General features: G+C 39.9%; 1 protein-coding gene and 1 pseudogene across 2 annotated transcripts in view; both read right to left on the reverse strand.

Annotated features, from left to right (window-relative positions):
- LOC148041760 (P-loop containing nucleoside triphosphate hydrolases superfamily protein) overlaps nt 1–20,692 on the reverse strand; it is a 113,627-nt gene that overhangs the window by 14,993 nt on the left and 77,942 nt on the right. The gene's annotated exons all lie outside the window — the stretch shown is intronic.
- On the reverse strand, nt 1,850–20,362 carry LOC148041761 (uncharacterized; annotated as a pseudogene).

Genomic DNA, 20,692 nt, shown 5'->3' on the forward strand with positions numbered 1-20,692 from the left:
TGATACTTTCGTCAGATAAAAAGGCTAAAGATAAGGTACAGCCAGAATTTTTTGCTAATCCTTATGACTTACCTAAACTAGGAACTCTCAGTTCAGAGACCAAGGACAAGGCCAATATGTTTGTTCCACACACTGGAACAAATGCATCATCCTCGCACAGCTGCCCAATTACTACAATCCTTGTCAGCCACATGACTTCCTCTATTCAATAGGAAGGAGGTGATATGATTCATACTTTTGCCGAGATGCAACAAGAAGTACACTCTCTTTGTAAAGTGTTTAAGAGACTTCTTAGGAGTCAAAAACAATTGGCTCATGGCAACACAGCAATCTTACAGGAATTACAAAGTTCTGCTACAGCCCCAGACATTCCAGTAAAACTAGTCAATCAAATCAGGCTGACAAAGCACACAATACACAAGGTAAATGCTTTGAATACAGGTGGGTTTATCCCTATGATAGGTGTACATTTAAAGAATATACCTCAGTTTTCTCTCTACGTGGATGCACTATTAGATACAGGCTCTAGTCTTACGATCGCCCCTTATGAGCTTTTTCCACCAACTTAAAATTCACATCTCCTATTATAGTAGAGCTGTCCAATAACAAAAAGGTGACTCTTATACATGTAACTCAAGCTTATTTGCAGCTGAGCTCTATCAAAGTGCCCATTGAAATTCAGTTGATGAAACAAATGTGGTATGATCTGCTTATTGGCACAAATATATTATAGCATTTGGTTCCCAATACTTTTTGGCTCGATCATTTTACAGTTTCTTACTTGGGAAAAAAGGCAGATATGCCTTTACTACCTAAATTAGGTCACAATGTGTATTCTATAGTTGAGGCTCCTCCAAACACCAAAGAAGCTGCTACAGAGAAATGGCTCTATGAGGAAAAACAGAAATATGCCCAAGCTATCCAACAGGTAATGGATCATTTGAAGACTTTTATGCATGAAGATCCCCTTATGTTTAAGGAGAAAAGAGTGTCACATGCCATTCCACTTCTATTACAACCTAATGCAGTACATTCAGGTATGAAGGAAGAAGACTTGCTCTTATGCAAGGAAGAAATTAACACTTCTTCTTGTGACAAAGGACTAATTGAACCTAATAATTCTCCTTGGGCATGTCATGCTTTCTATGTAAATAAACACTCAGAGCAGAAAAGGGGGAAAAAGCGAATGGTCATTAACCATAAGCCTTAATAAATATTTAATTGGCAATGGACATCCTATACCCTTAAAGGATCTATTGATCAACAAGCTTAAGAAAACTCACATTTTTAGTAAGTTTGATCTTAAATCAGGTTTTTGGCAACTCCCCTCGAAACCAGAAGACAGGTTTCTATGTAGTACATGGCCATTATCAATGGATTGTTCTTCTCTTTGGGATCAAAACCGCTCCCATATATTTCCAAGGATGGACTGTCTCAGTTCTGGCTAAGTTTGCTTTTTGTTTGGTTTACATTGATGACATCTTGGTTTTTTCTGAACCAATCAAGGATCATATTGACCACCTCTATCAGTTTGCGAAAGCAGTGGAAGTACGGTACTAATCGGACTAATAAATCTTGGACCTACGTCTGATGAAAGAAAAAATACATATAATATTAAGTCTATACTTAATGTTTGGACTTACAAATTAAAACATAAACTTAGAGATTCAAGTCAAAAGTGCAAAAGAGAGTTGAAACAAGACTCGAGAGTGTACTATGTAGCATGAATAATGAAACCAATAACTTTGTTATGAGCCAGATGTGCAATCTCATACAAAAAGTGTACAAAAATGGATTGAGATAAAAGCCATCATCCATGGCTCAATCCGAATCAAGATACATGATTACTTTAGGTGCTCATATCACTCTCGGCATCGAAGGTGGAAGCATCCTTGTCACCGCTTGAGGAGCCATCACCCTCCTCAACAAAATCACCTTTACTAATGACATTGCCCTCGTCATCATACTCGGGCTCTCTAAGCTCTAGGTGAGAGGCAGTGATAGGTATGTCCTCCTGGGCCGAACTAGGAGTACTTATCAAGCCACTCTCACGCCTCGTGTAGCATCCAAGGGCCCCACAAGCATCACGGGCAGCCAATGTGGATGCCAAAGTAAAAATTCCATTGCTACTGGCGCAAGGGCGAATAACAACACGGACACGCCATGCACGAGTGCGAGAGACCCGCCGGTCTATCTCCTTGAGATCCAAGTAAAGTTCCCTAAAGATTTGCTCCTTTTCCAAGTCTCTCTCGCGAATCACACTTTTAAGTGTACTAGCGGAGAGCTTGAGTGAATCCACATTTATCTATACATTTAAAGAATGAAAAACTTAGATTAAACAAATGAAACTTCTTTAAATATATTTCATAATCTTTGAATAAAGTTATGAACTAAAAAGTATAAAAATTAAATATACGATACCTGTCTTACCATAGACATCTCATGCATATTGCGTAGCATACGTAAATTGCAGCGACAATAAATTAGTCACTCCAATTGTCGTGTGCTAAGCTTGTTACAAATTTTGGTGTACACGAGGGAATAGGCGGACCAATTCCTCTCACATGCACCTGACGAACAATCCTAAACCATGTGAAGAAAAATTAAGTTTAAAGTAGCTAGAATTAAATGAAAAAAGAGAATAGATTTTCAAACCTATCCAAGAATGCGCAAGGCCACTCTTTGGAGGTGAGGCAATTGATAGCCAAATGACTCCCACAAAAAAAGAGGCTTCACCAACGATTCCCGCTTCCAACAAATGGTAGATGCGAAAGAGGTGCCCCCTTGATCGCTATAATTAATGAGCTCTTGGAGGAAGGCACCATGGTGCTCTTCCGCCCAAGCCTTTGGAAGAAAGGTATCACGATCGACAAGGACATTGGCATCCACAAAGAGAGGGTTTTTTGAAGGCAGGATGCAAGAGTGCCGCAAACACATGTATGGGTCGCTTCATCCACTCCCATCTTTTCTTTGTCAAAAAGAGAATGTCATCTCTTTTAGGAATTGTATCCAAGATATCACTATAGTAGATGTAAGATAATAAAGATTTAGAGAAGAAGATTTAGAGGTGAAATTTGAAAAGAAAATGTGAGACAATATGAAATATAGATTCTAAAACTAAAAAGAAGCATGAATCATTTTTTTTTAAAAACAACAATACAATGAAAAAGAGACCTTCCCATCCAAGATGGTCGATGATTGTATCTCCTCCATCGCATCCGCCATAAGATGATAGAGGAGGCCAATAGTAGCCCCCTTCATATCCATCATGCGAAACACCTTGTAGATGGGAGTGATGGCAATGATAATGTCCCTCACATCCATTCAAAATTCCTCCTTTAAGCAAAGCCTTTAAACGGCATTTGTTTCCACTTGGCTTGATGTGGACTCCCTTTCAAGCCATTCCTTAAACTCACCTGACACAACCGTTTTTTGTAGTTTATTGCGAATGTCATAGAGACGCTCGAGGAGAAGCCACATGGCCGCAACCCGAGTCTTCAAGGGCTTCTTCAACTCCAAGTCCGAGTACGATCGATATATCGCAAGAACTCGGACCTTGGATATGACAAAGCCAACGATTATGCAAGTATCGTTGACAATCCTCGCCACCCATTCCAACTTGCCTATATCTTCCATAAGAAGATCTAGACGATGCGTAGCGCATGGTGTCCATACTATGGACAGAAACTCAGCCTCAAGTTTCCGCCCCATAGATGCACAATTCAAGGCATTGTCTGTGGCAACTTGCACCAAATTTTACGGCCCAGCCTACAAGATTATACACGATGAAATTAAAATAAATTTGAAATTTTAAAAGAAGAGATTACAAAATAATGGATTTAGAAGCATTACCTCAATGATAGCTTGCCGTATGTGCCGATACATGAACAAGCCCGTGGTTCTCCTTCCCTTTGTGCCCGTATCCACTGCTCGTAGGAAGTATGTGCCAAGTGGACAAGAGACGAGGATGTTGATAATTCCCCTTTTTTTTCTGTCACTCCATCTATCGGATCGGATAGAGCATCCATATTTCGCCCAACCGGCATGCAGGGGCTCAAGAGACTTATCAATCCTCTCTCTCTCCTCATCGAGTTTCTTGGTACGCATGTCATTGTATGTGACACCATACCATCCCTTGCATTGACCAACAGCGGCAGTAGCTTTCACCAACTGCTTCCATTGAGAATATGAAAAGAGAGATTGCACTCAATTATGGTGCGTGCAATCTCTATTTCCGCTTGCCTTTGCCTCTCCTTAAGAAAGGAGAGAAGACCGGAAACTTGCCCCGTTGCTTGGGCAAGAGTGGCTTGTCTCTTGAGCATAGGTGTACCACTTGAATGGCTTTTTCTAGATGGGATAGAAGAGGCCCCTCCAACGGAGGAAACCGAGACAGTTGGAGAGGGATCGTCTTCCGCATCCGAGACCTCATGATCAGGAGAGATCACCTCCTCACTTGCCCTTGAAAGGCCTTTGCATCGCTTCAATGGCAAGTATTTCCAACGACAATCTTCATAGACATCGTCGGGAATACCGGGACCCTCCTAATTTGCAAAGGTGGATGAGAAGGCGAGTGACGGATGAGATTTGGACCTTTGGGCAATACTTGCATTGCCACTTGCAAGTGTTGGAATTCTCCTTCACTCCCCGAAGTAGGCACAATGCAAGCGAAAAGCCTCATGGAGAGGAGAGAGGCTATAGCTTGATGGAGGAGGAGGTTGGAAGGGTTGAGAGGTTAAGGGAGGACTCGAGCAGAGAGCTTGAGAGAGTAGGAAGGATGGAGAGCTTGAGAGGAGTAGGAGGGGTAGAGAACTTGAAGGATAAATGAGATGGTGGGGGAGGGGAGATTTTATAGAAAGGGAAAGTGCTTTGGGGTTTAGGGTTCGCCTTTTGGGGAGCAGGGGGAGGGGGAGAGAGAGAGGGAGAGGAAAGGAGGAAGAGTTTTTAAACTTGTTAGTTTAAAACTTTAATCTTTAATCTTTTCTCTTGAGTCTTTGTGAGAAAGAAATAAAAGATAGAGAAAAAGAAAAGAAATTAAAAAAAAATAGAGAGAGAAAAAAAAGAATAGAGAAGATTCAAGAAAGAGAAAAAAAAAAGAAAGGTTAGAAAGAAAATAAAAAAAGAAACGTAAGAAAAAAAGCTAAGAAAGAAAGAAGAAAAGAAAGGTATGAAAGATAAGAAAAACGGTAAAAAAAGTGATTGTTTACGACTCTATTGGCCGCAAGGCCCAGGCATATGGGAGTAAGGACTCACGTGTGGCATAATGGTCATGGCGGGGCACAGTCAACAGACGGTGGGTCACAGGGAACTGGATGGGTCACGGCGGGGCGCAGTCGAATGGTTCCGCTCGGGACCGAACGCAACGGACACGACAGGATGGGTTGAATGAGTTGACTCATCGGTCAGACGTGGACAACCTTGTCTGTAACCCCATGGTTCTAATGTGTAACATGAGCAATTCCGGAAGATTGGGATCATCCATAGAAATTAAATAATTAGGCCTTAATTCAAAGAAGATTGGACCATTGCACAGAGGGGATATTGCAACTCCTAAAATCATATCCATTAGTTCTACATGTCTGGTATCTAAAATGGTTGCTATGTAAGAAACATTTAGACCTTGGCAAAAGAGGGGAATTCTCCCTATAGCTATATAACCTAAATACAAATATGGGTATTCTTTCTTTTGTTGGTGTTTTTGTATTTTTGGAAGAACTAAGGACAACAAATTCACATGCTGATCTTCAGCCAAAGTATCTCCTACCGTAAGTATTTCCTGATCTTCAATATAAACAGTTGAAGCCTTGAATTTAAAGAGCTGATTTTCTCCATAAATATGGGCTCCAACTATCTCTCGTAAGATCCATTTAGAGCTTCGATGTACCTTATCAATAATGATTGTAGAATTCGCAAGAGATTTATATTGCTCAGACGGAGTTTTAAAAGCAGAGCTAAACACACTACCACCAACCTTTGAGGAAGCCATTAGGATTTACGGGACAGAAGGAATACACTCAAACACGGCTTAACACGGCATGAATAGCAAGTGGCACCATAAATCCATTGTTATCTTTGACACTCGCATACACGATCCCCAATCAAATCGGGGAGCCACAATTAACCAAAAAGCACTTCTACACATTAGAAGCGTGTTCGCACCCGACCTAGTCTACATAATGCTCTCCCGTGTAACTGAAAAAGGAAATTTTCGTATCATTGGCCTAGTCTACGCTTCTTGTAGTAAGCAATAATTCAATCTTCTAAACCTTCTTCCAAACATTGTTAGCTAAAAAACTAATGTGCTATCCCAAATTTCTTCTCCTACAAATAGATTTATTAAGATACTAATGTGCTTTCCTCATTTTATACTTTACAAATACACAACACCCGTCAAGGCAAAGATGACTCCAGATGAGATATGCATAATCCATATGTACCTAGTATGTATAAAAATACAAATATATTACTTCACCTGACCACATTTACCTATGCATGCGATGTTTCAACTTTACATTCAAAACCACAGGAACACCCAACACGGGATTGAGAACCGACTTGCAAATACACAAAATCGCAGGTACGTAACGACAAACCAAATGAGAATGGCAAATGTCGTTGGGCAAAAGCCATCAACATATGTCAATGGCTTCGCAACGTATACCGATCTCCAAAAACTAATAGCCACATGCACTCAAATTCTCCACAACGAACGGCACCTTGCATCGGATGACAAGCTCGCAACTGGTACTCAACCTCCTACAAAGTTTGCAACCTTCATTTTTACTTGAAACAAGCATACTAACTCATATGCACTTACGATGTAGGATTCCTCAAAGACATGCTCAACAGACTTAAACTTGAGCATGAAGACTCAATTGACAATCCACTACGAACAAGTGCTTCTGGATACAAGAATATACGGCATCAGAACGTACCCAATTGAGCTGCTACACTACAAATTTAACATCTCACTCAATCACTTGATAGAAGTCACAAAAAAAGAAGGCATGGACACACTAGAAGTTTACATTAACAAAAACCACTACAATCATGGTCGTAACAATCCTACAATAGCAATCGATAAGGTCGCATACCTACTGAGCAGAGAGGTCTATACCCAAAAACACAATTCCAACTCTGATCCATTAGCAACATAATCTACGTAACAGGCAAGTTCTCAAACATAACTTCTTCTCAAACTTTTTTTTTTTTTTAAATAACAATATCAACTTTTCTCGCAGAAATGCAAGCAGAAGCAAACCAAGAAGAAACCAAACTTTTGCCAGCGCAAGTACTTAATCTACAGCATAAGATGTAAGAAAACCAACAAGGAGTATGTAGGAAAGACGAACAATATCAAGAAAAGAATCCAACAACATCGAAAAAATCCTGTCAAGAAAATGAAAAAAGACGTAGAAACATTCCAACCGTTCTAGGATGACTTTGAGGTTAACATAGAAGGAATAGTTTATAGCGTAGACAAAGCTAGGAATTTAGAGCAAGCTACTATCTGTAAGTAAAATGCAACCATGACAGCGTACAACCACCTATATTGACACCCAACAAGTTGTAAAAAGTACTATTTTTTGAAGAGAAGAAACCTCATTTAACAAAGCAAAAATAAGGTCAATGTTCGAACTCATGATCATTGACTTGAGCTACATATGTATACATATTCTCATTTCGAGATTCTCCATGTATTTAAACAACGCTAAAACTTATCTACAAACGTACTTCGCTATAAAACACGACACATGTCTAAACACCATCAGTAAAATTGCTACATAACAAACATGCAAGAATTACATATGGAACATCGTACTTCTTTACTTAGTTGCATCTGTCAGCTTAGTTCGCATGATAGATATGTGAGTAGGGATATACTTGATGTTGTACATATAGATGTTTGGGAGCCTAAACAAGATATATTTCTTTGTGGCAACATATATCTTGTCACTGTAAAGAAAAATACCCTAACACAGAAACATAAACAGAAACCGTAAGACAAAGCATAGACTGATAAAAAGAACACAGTTAGGGTTAGAGTTAGAGTAACTCAGAGACAATGAACACAGTGAATAAATGAAATGATATGACTACTAATAATACGATGCTATGTAGCAGACACACTATGCAGTGAATGAATACTGAAGCTCAAACTCCTGTATCTCTAGGATCAAGGTAGGGGTAATGAGCTGGAGAGTGTGTCGTACTCCGAACGGACCTCGAATCGCAACAAGGCAACCTCTGGATGTCGATCACCAGCAAACGCAGCAGTGAGAAGCTGGATCTAATGCAGACAGCAATGAGAAGAGAGAAATACTATAAACGGAGCCTACAGGAGAGAGAAAGACTAAAAACGCAAGCAGGACAGCATGCAGGAGAGAGAAAGACTAAAAACAGAGCCTATAGGAGAGAGAAAGACTGAAAACGCAAGCAGGACAGCCTACAGGAAAGAGAAAGACTAAATACGATTGTAGGCAGGTGAGAGAAAGACTGCAGCGACTGCAACAGGAGAGAGAAAACTCTCAGGGCGGCAACTGGAGCCTATAAACACAGCAGTTTGCTGGCGTGGCAGCCTGTATCACAGCAGTGCAGATGAACAGCAGTCAGTCGCCAAGTAGAAACAGCAGCAATCAACGTGTAGAGGGCTGGAAACAGGCACCAGACTGTAGGGAACAGTGATGGACAGCAAGGGCTGAGATGTCCTCCGTGACCGGGATGTGGACAACAAGTTGGTAACACCTGAAACCTGCAAAAACGAGATTGTGAAAGAGTGGAGGGCTGGCTGCCAATTTATAGAAAATTAGGGTTCTAGATCCTCTCCCACTTAACTTTCTCGATCCGCTCCCTGTTTTAGGGTTTTGGCTAAAATAAGCCTAAAATAAGCATATTTTCGGGCTATTTAAGTGGCTAAGTACATTTATTAGCACAACAGTCAAGTGTATTGATGATTGCTCCAGAAAGTTGTGGGTGTATTTCTTGAAGAAAAGAGCGATGTCTTTGAGTACTTCAAAACTTTTAAGATTATTGTTGAAACAAAAACAAGCTTGAAAGTTAAGTACTTCAGGTCAAATAGAGGGAAAAAGTATATCTCTAATGAATTTAATGACTTTTTGAGATCTCATGGGATAAAGAGACAATTTACTTATAGGTACATCGCACAATAAAATGGGATTGCCAAAAGGAAAAATAAGCATATTGCAGAAGTTAAAGGAGCATTGATAGCTAAAAAGAATTTGCAAAAACATTTTTGGTCTGAAGTTGTTCGTATTGTTGTCTATATTATGAACAAAACTCCCATAGTTATAGTTCATGGAATGACCCCTAAAGAATGCTTTATAGCCAAGAAGCTCGATGTGTCACACTTAAAAGTGTTTAGAAGAATTGTTTATATTCATGTGCCAAATGAGCTACGAAGGAAGCTAGATTCAACGACTGAAAAATGTATTTTCATTGGATACTCTTTAGAGTAAAAAGAGTACTGTTGTTATAACTTTGTCACACGTGAGTTGAGAGTGAGCATGAATGTTATTTTTTATGAGATAAGGAGTTGATATGCATCTAGTGGTGATGCAATGAATGATGATGATGATCATGATAGTTATGTGCAGAAAGAAAAGAAAAAATCACGAAGCCTTAGTGGACTAGGAAAATCATATGGTACTACATCTATAGTTAGTCCTTGGTTTGGAAAACTAAGGAGCAGTTCCACATCCTTAGGTGTATCTACTAGTATTGCATGTAAAGACAAAGGGAAGAAGAAAATATCAAATATTAGTGATGCATCCGCTAGTCATTTGGGGTTTGATGGAGATTCCAATAGTTCAAAGAGTTTGGATAATGAGGTTGATATTCCTTTAGTTAGGACACCAAGTGTACAAAGAGTAAATGGTAATGTAAAAGCTCCACTAAGTGCTCCAGTGGTATGCAAGTCTAGCAAGGTCAGATACCCTGTTAAAAGATTTGGTTTCGAAAGTTATGCAACTCACCATTAAGCTTATATGGTAAAGTTGGTTGAGGATATTAAGACCACTTTCTCTGAGGATGTTGTTGGTCATGCTCATTGGGATACAGCAATGGATGAGAAGATAGCTGAATTAGAAGCCAGTAAGACTTAGGGTTTAGTACAATTGTCTAAGAGCAAGAAAGCTATACCTACAATCCTTACTCTACTATCTGGCCAACAAACAAACAAACTCTTTGTCCGATCATTATACAAGTACAAGGAAACTTTTTCAATGTGTGAAATTGGGTGGCATGAATTATCACCCATTTGTACATAATCTGGATTTTATAGATATTACATCTCTCTAAACCATTCAACATGGCTGATCATATGATTAAATACGCATAAATCAACATACCATACATTATCATGTGTTCCCTTTTCTGTAACAGTATTCATGATATGTTACATAACAAACAAACACCCATTTTTATCTTCATTTTGTCATGAAGACAATACATAATTTCCTTGCTGTAATTTACTACTGTGGATATCATTCTTCTTAACATGACATTGGGCTGTAATATGACCTATTTTTCCACAATAATAATGAACAATACCAAAATTACTAGAACCTCTGTTCTGCCATCAACCTCTTCCTCTAGAGCTCCCCCTATCTCTAAAGTTTCCATGGCCTCCTAAAACCTATATTTTACCGAATTGTTGATTTAACCTATTTCGTTGGTTATCACCAATATGTCCTATACTACAGCCTCTTGAGAAGGATCTGTCACGTCCTCTTTGTGAGTTTAAGTAAAATGCTTGAACTTGTTTACCACTTCTTTCAAATGATTCACTGTGCATGTTGATCCCTTCAGTGATCATGAGAGAGACCCTCTTTGTGAGCTTAAGTAAAATGCTTGAACCTGTTTACTAATTCTTTCAAATGATTCACCGTGCATGTTGATCCCTTCTGTGATCATGAGAGAGACCAACTCATCAAAACCTCAAAATAACTTTTGTACATATGCAGAAGTGACAAATGATTTTCAAGCCTTCTCATTATTGAGGCTATCTAAAGTAGATGAAACCAAATCATCATCATCAAGAATTGCAATAATAACTGCTAAGACATCTCCAATGCTTCTCATTTTCAAAACACTCATTTGCAGACATCTTCTCTTTCTTCAAAGTATACAACTCTTGCTTAAGTTGAATCTTCCATCTCTTTGTATTTACTGAAAACATGTTCTTCAAAATTATCCAAGTTGTATGTAAAGTTTCTGCATTTCTAATATGTCCTAGTCTAGTATTATCAATGACTACAGATAGCCAATACATCAACTTTTTGTCTTTTGCATTCCATTATTTTATGCCCTTAATTCTTCTGCAGTCGTAAGATTACTTAGCTCTGGCTCCTATTTTTCACTTGAATGATGGATAGTTATTCTTGTCTAACTTCTCAATGATGGGGTTTCCACTATTCTCTATCATTATCGAGTCTTTCACAATCTTTCACAACAAGTACACAACAACATACTAAGCAACTTTTTTCACTAATTACTCAATAATACATGTAATCTCCAACTTGTTAGTAGATAAAACTTGTGTTTGCTTCTAGGCAAACAACTTGAAACTTACAGATTCGAAATTTGTAACCTATAAACCCACTTTTGATCAACATTACTGAAATTGCAATACACCCTAAAATTGTTGTCCGCAACCTTGCGAGTCTAAAATTGAGCCCAAAATGCTCTTGGATGGTAAAAAAAGAAAAATATACAGTGCTTTACTCGTATACCAAATCTCACAGCAATCCGAGATTTTTGCTCTACCTTGCTTCTAATGCCTCCATAGGTACCATCCAAGAGAAAGAGTAGAAGAATAAGAGAGCTTATTACCCATTGATTGCTTACTCGAATCCTTGCTTCTTCTCCTTCATTTCAACCTTCAAAACCAAATCTTTCAATGGTGTGGCTAGATAGCATATCACAAATCGCATGGTTGGGGGACTTGCTTAAGCTGTTGCACCAAGCACACACCATATACACAAGAGAAAGCTCACTTAATAACACGAGAAAGATGGAGGCCAAAATATTTTCTTGTTGGTTTCTTTTTCTTCTTTCACACACAATATAGTGTACACAAATTATAGATAAGATACAACATAAAGAAAAGTGGTCTACTAAGTCAAACACTGCATAACAGCCTATACTAATCGACTAGCGCTATAACTATATCAATTGTAGGTAGGTGCAACAAACCAAATATAATAAGCGATAAGCCAATGGCCATGCGAGGATCGTACTAACCAACGATGCGCTAAGTGTAGACGTACGGACCCATCTAACTAGATGGTTCATCAATGTCACCATGTATTGAGCCTGCCATCTCCACAAGATAGATCATAGATCATAGGAGCACATACAAAAACGAGCGAGTCCTAGAATGAGGTATCACTATTATCATCATCATCATCAAGACCATCTGCATTAGAGTGCTTATCAAGAGAGCCTGAGAATGACTCCTCGAGATCGGATGCTAAGACACTCTCGTACTTATCCTCACTGGTGAGGTTAACATCATTGATCAAATGATAGCTCCCTAAGCAATGGTTGTCTAGACAAGGGTGGAATGTCATCATGCGGCGCGGAATTGGAGCTACTACAATCCTACCTTACATGAGTTTGCAAACCACTCAAACCCATCCTTGTCAATGTCGATGATTGCCCATGAGGACATTCACTGCAAGTATCACAAGTATCAATTGCTATTAGCTCTCTATACAACTTTACAAAGATCAATTCTTCCTCTTCACCAACCTCTTGATATAAACTTACAAGATTAACACCCATCAACTTGAAAGTATTAATATTCACCTACACAATATACATAAAGAGAATAAATACTAAATCATAAAGCGGAAAGTAGAAAACAACCACTTGGCTTATTGTTTATGGTTAAGTGTTCACTTGCTTGAAACTACCCATACTAAGCACAGCCCTCGTCATGCACAAGTTAGTGCGACAATAGACTACCCACTCTAGTTGTTGTGTGTTAAGTTGATTGTGAATCTTTGTGTATGAGAGAATAGACACTCCAATTTCTCTTGTATACACCCAGAGAGAGCTCTTGGGCAAGGACTCTTGTGACCAAGAGCTGAAGAGTCTCCAATGCATTATCAAAATTCTACAACCAAAAGAGAGACTTTACAAGTGAATTTGTCCTTCAACAAGTGGAAGAAGCAAATCCCACATCATTGTATGGTACAATATTTGTTTTTTTTTAATTAATTTTTTTTAACTATAAATGGTAAAACACATGTTCAAAGTGAAAATAGCAATGCCATTACAAATAAGATCAATACATGAGGTTAAATGCCAAAATTGACATATGCTAGGCCCTCCTGATTGCATACGCAACATGCAATACAACTAGAACATACATGGATCATAGTGGATGCGATGATACAAAAAAGAGAGAGGCCTATGATAAGGCATCAGTATCATCATCATCAAAACTATCTGAGTGCTCATCAAGAGAGTCAAAAGATGACTTCTCAGCATTGTATGGTGAGACACTTATACTCATCCTCATAATGAGGTTACCATCAACATCAAATGATGGCTTCTTAGACAATGGCTATGTAGGCAAGAAGGGGACGTCATCATGAGACACGGAATGAGAGCTACTATAGCCCCACCTCACATATGTCTACAAGCCACTCGAACCACCCCTTCTCGATATGCATGGGTGCTGAATGACCACACTCTTGCTGCCACCTACTCGAACTCCTAACCCACAAGTACGCTAATTGCAAGTGTCTACTACTATAAGCTCTCTTTAGAGCTTTGCAAAGATCATCTTCTCCTCATCATCAACCTCTTGATATACACTTGAAGAGTGTTTTGGGTCAACTTGAATGTATCAATATATAAAATTGTAAATTCTAAATTGTGAAGTATAAAGATCAAAACAACAAATTAAAACTTGACTTATCATTTTAAATTTATGTATCATGATTTAAATTTTATGGTTAAGTGTTTACCAACTTTAGACTACCCATGCTCATCCTAGCCCTCATCATGCATAAGTTAGTGCGGCAATAAACTAGCCGCTCAGACTGTTGTGTACTAAGCTCATTATGAATCTTAATGTGAATGAGAGAATAGGCACTCTAGTTTCTCTTGCATGCACCCAAAGAGCAATCCTGAGCGAGGACTCTCATGGCCAAGGACTGAAGAGCTCCAACGCTATCCAAAATTTTGCCACCAAAAGAAAGACTTCACAAGTGACTTTCTCCTCCAATAAGTGAGAGAAGCAAATGCCACATGCCCTCTCTAATCTGCGTAGCATCCTAGCTCCTCTAGCACTACATTGTGGTTGTACACGGGGTTCACATGAGTCAAATATGCAAGCTAGTCCGAATGGAGCTCTCTATCATCCATGACCGCCAATGACTTATAGGACAGATGTACCAATGCTACAAAACCATGGATAGGTTTATGCATCCATATCCACTTTCAAGAGAATGAAAGGTAGAGAGAGAGGGTTGAGGCTTTATGAATCATGATCATTAAATTATCATAAAAAACTCAAAATTATGAAATAAACTAATTTAAAAAGATAATAACAAATTTGTACTTCAATGATATCTTGCCGAATGTGATGGTAGATAAATGTGCCTATTATTTTTCTCCCCCTCTTGTTGGTTTCTACAACCCACAAAAGGTAGATGCCAAGTAGACATGAAACTAATATGTTGATGATGCCCCACTTCTTACAATCACTCCAATCGTTGATGACAATGGAGCAATCAAATTTTCTCCATGCAGCTTGGATTCGATCAAGGGCTCTATCAATCCTCTCCTTCGCTTTATCAATCTTCTTTATCCTCATGTCATTGTAGGTGACACTTGTCCATCCGTCGTATCGACCCACATTGGCAATGGCTTTCACCATCTTCTTTCATTGCTCTTACTTTAGGACATTGAATGCACAAAATCATTGTGTACGCAATCTCAATGTCCCTTTTTCTAAGAAAGATCACTGACCCAAGTACATGACCGGGGGCTTGAGAGAGAGAGGATTGTCCCTCCAGTGCTGCATGAGTATCCTCTCTTTGGCTTTTGCCAAAGCTGAACACAAATGTGGACTCAGCACCACTAGTAGTGGAGGCATCGATCAAAGATAAAGGCTACATTCAAGGCTTCCTCATAAGTAGCCATACATGTTGGTGTCAATGTGCCACTTTCTCCTTCTCCTCTAGTAGATTCTCCTTTGATCTTAGCAAGAATCTCATCCATGATAGTTTGAGAAATTTCCTTGCATGGAGGAGCAACTTGTCCCCCGGTCTTGGAGGGATGTTGGAGACATCAAGCCACACCACTTATGTAGTGCTTCCAACAATACTTGCATGTCCAATGGTGGAAGTCGGACTTCCTTGTGTCAATCCATGTAAATTGAAGGCCTCGTGCTTCTCATGAATCATGATGTCGATGGAGCGCCAAGGCTTCAAGGTTGGAAGTTCGAGGTGCAAGTGAGGAAAAGGAGTGAAAGAGAGGAAGAGTGAGAGCCTTGAAAGTTGGAGAGAGAGAGAGAGAGAGAAGGGGAGGGGGGGGGGGAGGTGGTGTGGTGTGGTGTGGTGGTGGGAAAGGGAGGGGAGAATAGGCTTGATAGATAGCTTGCTTGAAGATAAAGGGGGTGGGCGAAGAGGAATGGAAGCTTAAAACCAACCTTCCTTCTCGGATAGGGTGGTAAATAACCTGATTAAGCACTAATTACAACAACATAAAATTCTTGTAGACTTAAAATATACACTTAACCACTTTAATCTTGGCCATTGGACACCCTGTTGGCCCCAAAACTAGCGCCCCTTGTGGTATTTCTTTATCTTATATTGCAAATGGAAAAACTAGAATTGAGATATTCTCATCCCCTCCACTAATCCAAGTACGTCTTGCTGTCTAAACAGACTAGCAAGCCTCCAAAACAATTTTTCCCTTGGTATTCACCTTGCTCTTTAAAAGACAAATTTAGCCCCAAATCTAATATTGGCTGGCTGGCCTCTTGGATGTCCTTGAAATTCCTCAATTTCAACTGCAAGAATTCAAGCCCTAGGCCGTCGATTCTAAATATGCATCCCGAGGCAACTCTCAAAACCCTAATTTCTGCTGTAAATTAGGATTTACAACAATAGAGATTAACTAAAACCTCTTTCTCTAAAGGCTTAAACTACTAGAAAATGTTGAGGTAACTTGAGAGATGGCTGAGGGATACAAGAGAATGTTGTAGAGAGAGAAATTTCAGAGTTTCATTGCGAGAAATACTGAAAAACTATAACTGCCATGCTCAAACAACCATGGAAGCTGTCACCTACAGCTTAGGACCACCACAAAGATTGCTACCCCCTCGTGTATGCTGTCACCTCCACCGAAAGGACCTTGGACTACTGTCACGTGCTGCTTGAGGGCTCCAAATTGCTATCACTTGCTGTAGGATTGATCCATGTTGGCCACAAATCACATCAGCAACATCTCCTTCCTTATTGATGTCTAATAGCCTCCTCTCTCACAATGGCTAGAATAGCCCTTCACCCACCCCAAAAAACGTTTCTGCCACTTGCATGGGCAAGTTTTGCCAAGTGGTAGCTTTCTAATCTCATTTTCCAACATTATTCAACTTATTAAATTAATTTTCAAATTACTAATTTTGAAAATTAATGTAACAATTATTCTAGTACTCAAAAAATTAATTTCACCAGTCAATTTATCTTCCAAGTATCCTTGAGCAGTTTTTGACCCGTAGATTAGCATTAGTTAATTAATACCTAGTCTCTAATGTCACCACTGATATTAGTAGCCACTAAATTGGTCTAGGCTAAAATCTCAAAAACAGTACCACCTAGTACCTGTCAAGTATAACTTATTACAACTTTTGCCTTTGACACTCCACTGCATCCTCGGGGTCCTTGATCTGTTACCATGAAATAATTGCCATGTACATCACATGTATTAAACAACATTGAATATTTGATTAATAAATTAATCAAATGTTATTGGCTAGATTAAAGCATCTCAAAATGTCACATTCCCGTGACAAAGCTTGACCGCCTAGATTGAACTGATGCTTACAATTGGAGATGAGAATGCTTCTTCATTTGGCAAGGAAGAATGAAGGGAAGAAGCACCTTTTATACACTAGGAAGAGTGTGGAAGGAGAGGGATCCAAGGTGGAAGAGAGAAAAGTGTCGAAGAAAGAGGCCCCGGAGTATAATTGGAATCCAAGGGCCAAATCAAAAAATCAAAAGTGGGCTGGGGTAGAAATGTGGCATCCAAGGCATAAGCGCACTCAAAGTGCCACACTAGCTTAAACGGGTGGAAAACATAAAGTTGGTGGCCATGAAACAACCGCGAGAATGCGCCAAGATGAGGCAACATAAACAACTATGTTTTAACATACAAATCTGTATGGATACATACCATACGGTACAATCTTCTCCATAACACATACAAAGGTAACTATGTCCCACATGCCCTCTCTGATCTACATAGTGCCACTTCTCTAGCACTACATTGCGGTCATCCACATGCACCACACAAGTCAACTAGGCAAGCTTCTCTAATCAGAGCTCTCTATCATCCATGATGGCAGCCAAGGACTTGTAGATTGGATGCCCCAAAACTAATCACTATACAAGCCTGTATCTCCACCAATGTTGCTCTGAAGAAGTGAACAAGAAGGTCCATGGTCGACTCCTAACAATCGCCATGCATAACACCCTACAAAAGGGAGTCACTGCAATCAAAATAGCATGAATCTTCTATCAAAACTGTTCATTGACGCAAAAGTGTTACATGGCTTTTGTCTCCACTATCTCATGTATATCCCACTCACTCCATAGAGTGGACACCACTCTCTACTAAAAGTAGATTGGACCTCATAAAGACGCTTCAAAAACAACCACATGAAAGCAAATCGAATCGAACAAGGCTTCTTCAGCTCGAACATGCTATGCTTGCGATACATTGCAAGCACCTTTACCTTTACCGTGGAGAAGATGAAAATTGATGTAGCTTTAAGCATCATCCTCTTCACCCACTTGAGCTTCTTGATATCCTTCATGAGCAAGTAAATACAATGGCTTGCACATGGAATCCATATAATCATGGAAACTTGGCCTCATATATATATGGAGAGAGAGAGAGAGGCTTCATGATCATTTAATAATACGAGACTTCAAAGCTTAAGAAAGTAACTTCTTTAAAATGACAATGTACACTTGCAAAAAAACGCCCTAACATAGAAAACATAAATATAATCGCATAACAAAGCACAAACTGATAACAAAACATAGTTAGGGTTAGGGTAACTCAGAGTCAATGAATACCATGAATAATCTCGAATGAATCTTAATAATCCAATGATAATGTAGTAAACATACTATGCAATGAATGAATATTGTACCTAGAACTCTTGTGTCTTGAGAAGCAAGGTAAAGTTATGAGTTGGAGAATGTGTCATACTCCAATCGATCCCAAAACATAGCAAGGCAATCTCTGAAGATGTCTAGCAACAGCAAACACAACAATGTAGATGCCGGATCTATGTAAGACAATCAGAGAGAAATTTGTAGACATAGCTAGCAGAGTGTAGGCGACGGACAGAAAGATACCAAGAAGATCAAAACGCAAGTACGTAGATGGCGACACCTAGTGTAGATCATGCATAATCTCCAAACTGACAATGTGGCTATGCGTGGCCACCAACAGCTAGGTAAGGAAGTAGATGCAACAAACACAACCTTAGATCAAGTCACCAAATGTAAACACAGCCTTCTACACGCAAGTGAAAGCTGGCAACAATGGCACAAGGTGCCGACAATGAGTTGCAGGTTTGAAACAAATGCCAGGAGTATGCTGGGGCAACTTTGACTGAGATATCCTCCATGAACGGGGTGTGGACAACAAAGTTGTAGCACTTGAAACTTACAAAACAAGATTGGGTTGAGTGGGAGGGCAAGCTATCTGTTTATAAAAAGTTTAGGGCCACCCAAATTAGGGTTTATATGTGGAACATTGAAACTCTCTAAAACGGTTCCCATTTAAAATAAATTGTTAAAATTCATTAACTAACTTGAGTTTTAGGGTTGTTTAATGAAAGCTAATGATAATGTAGCTCAACAATTCCTCAATAATAGATTGTCGAACATGAAGGTAGATGAGCGCGTCTATGGTTTTCCTCCTCCTCTTGCCAGTGTCTATGGCCCATAAAAAGTATATGCCAAGTGGACAAGACACGAGTATGTTGATGATGCCCATCTTCTACCTCCACTCCATCTATCAATGAGAATGGAGCAACTACACTTCATCCATGCGGCTTGACTAGGATCAAGGGTTCTATCAATCCTCTCCTTCTCTTCATCAATTTTCTTGGTCCGCACCTATCATGGTGACATGGGTTCATCCTTTGCATGGACCCACATTGGCAATGGCTTTTACCATCTTCTTCCATTGCTCTTGCTTTAGGACATTAGATGCGAGATCCCACTCCATGATGGTGCATGCAATCTCAATGTCCATGAGTCGTTGCCTAACCCATGCATATGATCAAGGGGATTAAGAGAGAGTGGATTGCTTCTTCGTTGGCCCACGAGCCTCCATTCTTTGTGCTTTATTGGAGTTGAACCCGAATTTGAAGTCGGCACCACCAATGGTGGAGGCATCGGTCGAAGATAAGCCTACATTCAAGCCTTCATCAAGAGCAGCCGAGAAGGGGTTTCTTTTTTTCGTGGGCCCCCCAAAAGAAGGGGAAAAAAAAGGGGGGGGGGGGGGGGGGGGGGGGAGCGTGGTTTAAGGGCTTTGTAGCTATACCATGGCATTGTTACTAGAAACACCTATATAGGGAGTAGTAGTGACTCTGAGCCCTGCTTGGTTTTCACTCTACGTGTAATTCCCTGTACCCAATGGTGAACCCTCATATGTGCGACATCACGAGGGTGTAGTCCTAGGATGTGTCTATATTGTAATGTTTCTTTCATTGAATAATACAAGAGTATACCTTGCTCTCACATATCGTGTTACTTTTTGTGCCATGTTGAGTGAGTGAACAAGTGCAAGTGCATCACACTTGGTATCAAAGCAAATCTTGCTCAGAGTGAAGGAATGCTCACAGAAGCAGGAAAGAAGATTTAGTGCCCCAAAGAAATCGTGTCGAGATGGCCCACGACATGTCGCCCCACATTGCATCGATCCTTACCGTGTCAGCCCCTGTCATGACGAGCCTCGGTATGGCAACCCCAACACCAGCCAACATCTGAAGACGTGACACGACTTCCTCACAACACGACCACCATCCAAAGGCGAACCACGGCTTCCCCACGTCGACAACATCAAAAGCCGAGGTGTGGCTTCCCATGACCACATGGAGGACAATAGAGAGAATGCACCCATCCCAATGATGGAAGAAATGAAGAAGAGCTGAGATCAAGAATGGAGAGTGGCTCAAGAGGAGAAAGTAGTCAAACTAGAGAGACAGTTGGAGGGCATGTCAGGTCTATTGGACTCAATCTGAAGGAACGTGTAAATGAAGGAGGAAGAAGAACAAAGGAGAAGAAAACTAGAAGTGGAGTAGGATTATAGAGAGTGGGTGATACAGCAACAGGAAGAGGAGAAAAGACACAAATTGCAAGAGGAGATGGATAGGTTAGGGAGAGAGGAGACTTCTAGGAGAGCTCAGGATAGAAGG

This window comes from Lygodium microphyllum, chromosome 1 (assembly GCF_053477565.2).
Source record: "Lygodium microphyllum isolate KBCC chromosome 1, Lygodium_microphyllum_v1.1.10, whole genome shotgun sequence".
Classification (NCBI taxonomy): domain Eukaryota; kingdom Viridiplantae; phylum Streptophyta; class Polypodiopsida; order Schizaeales; family Lygodiaceae; genus Lygodium; species Lygodium microphyllum.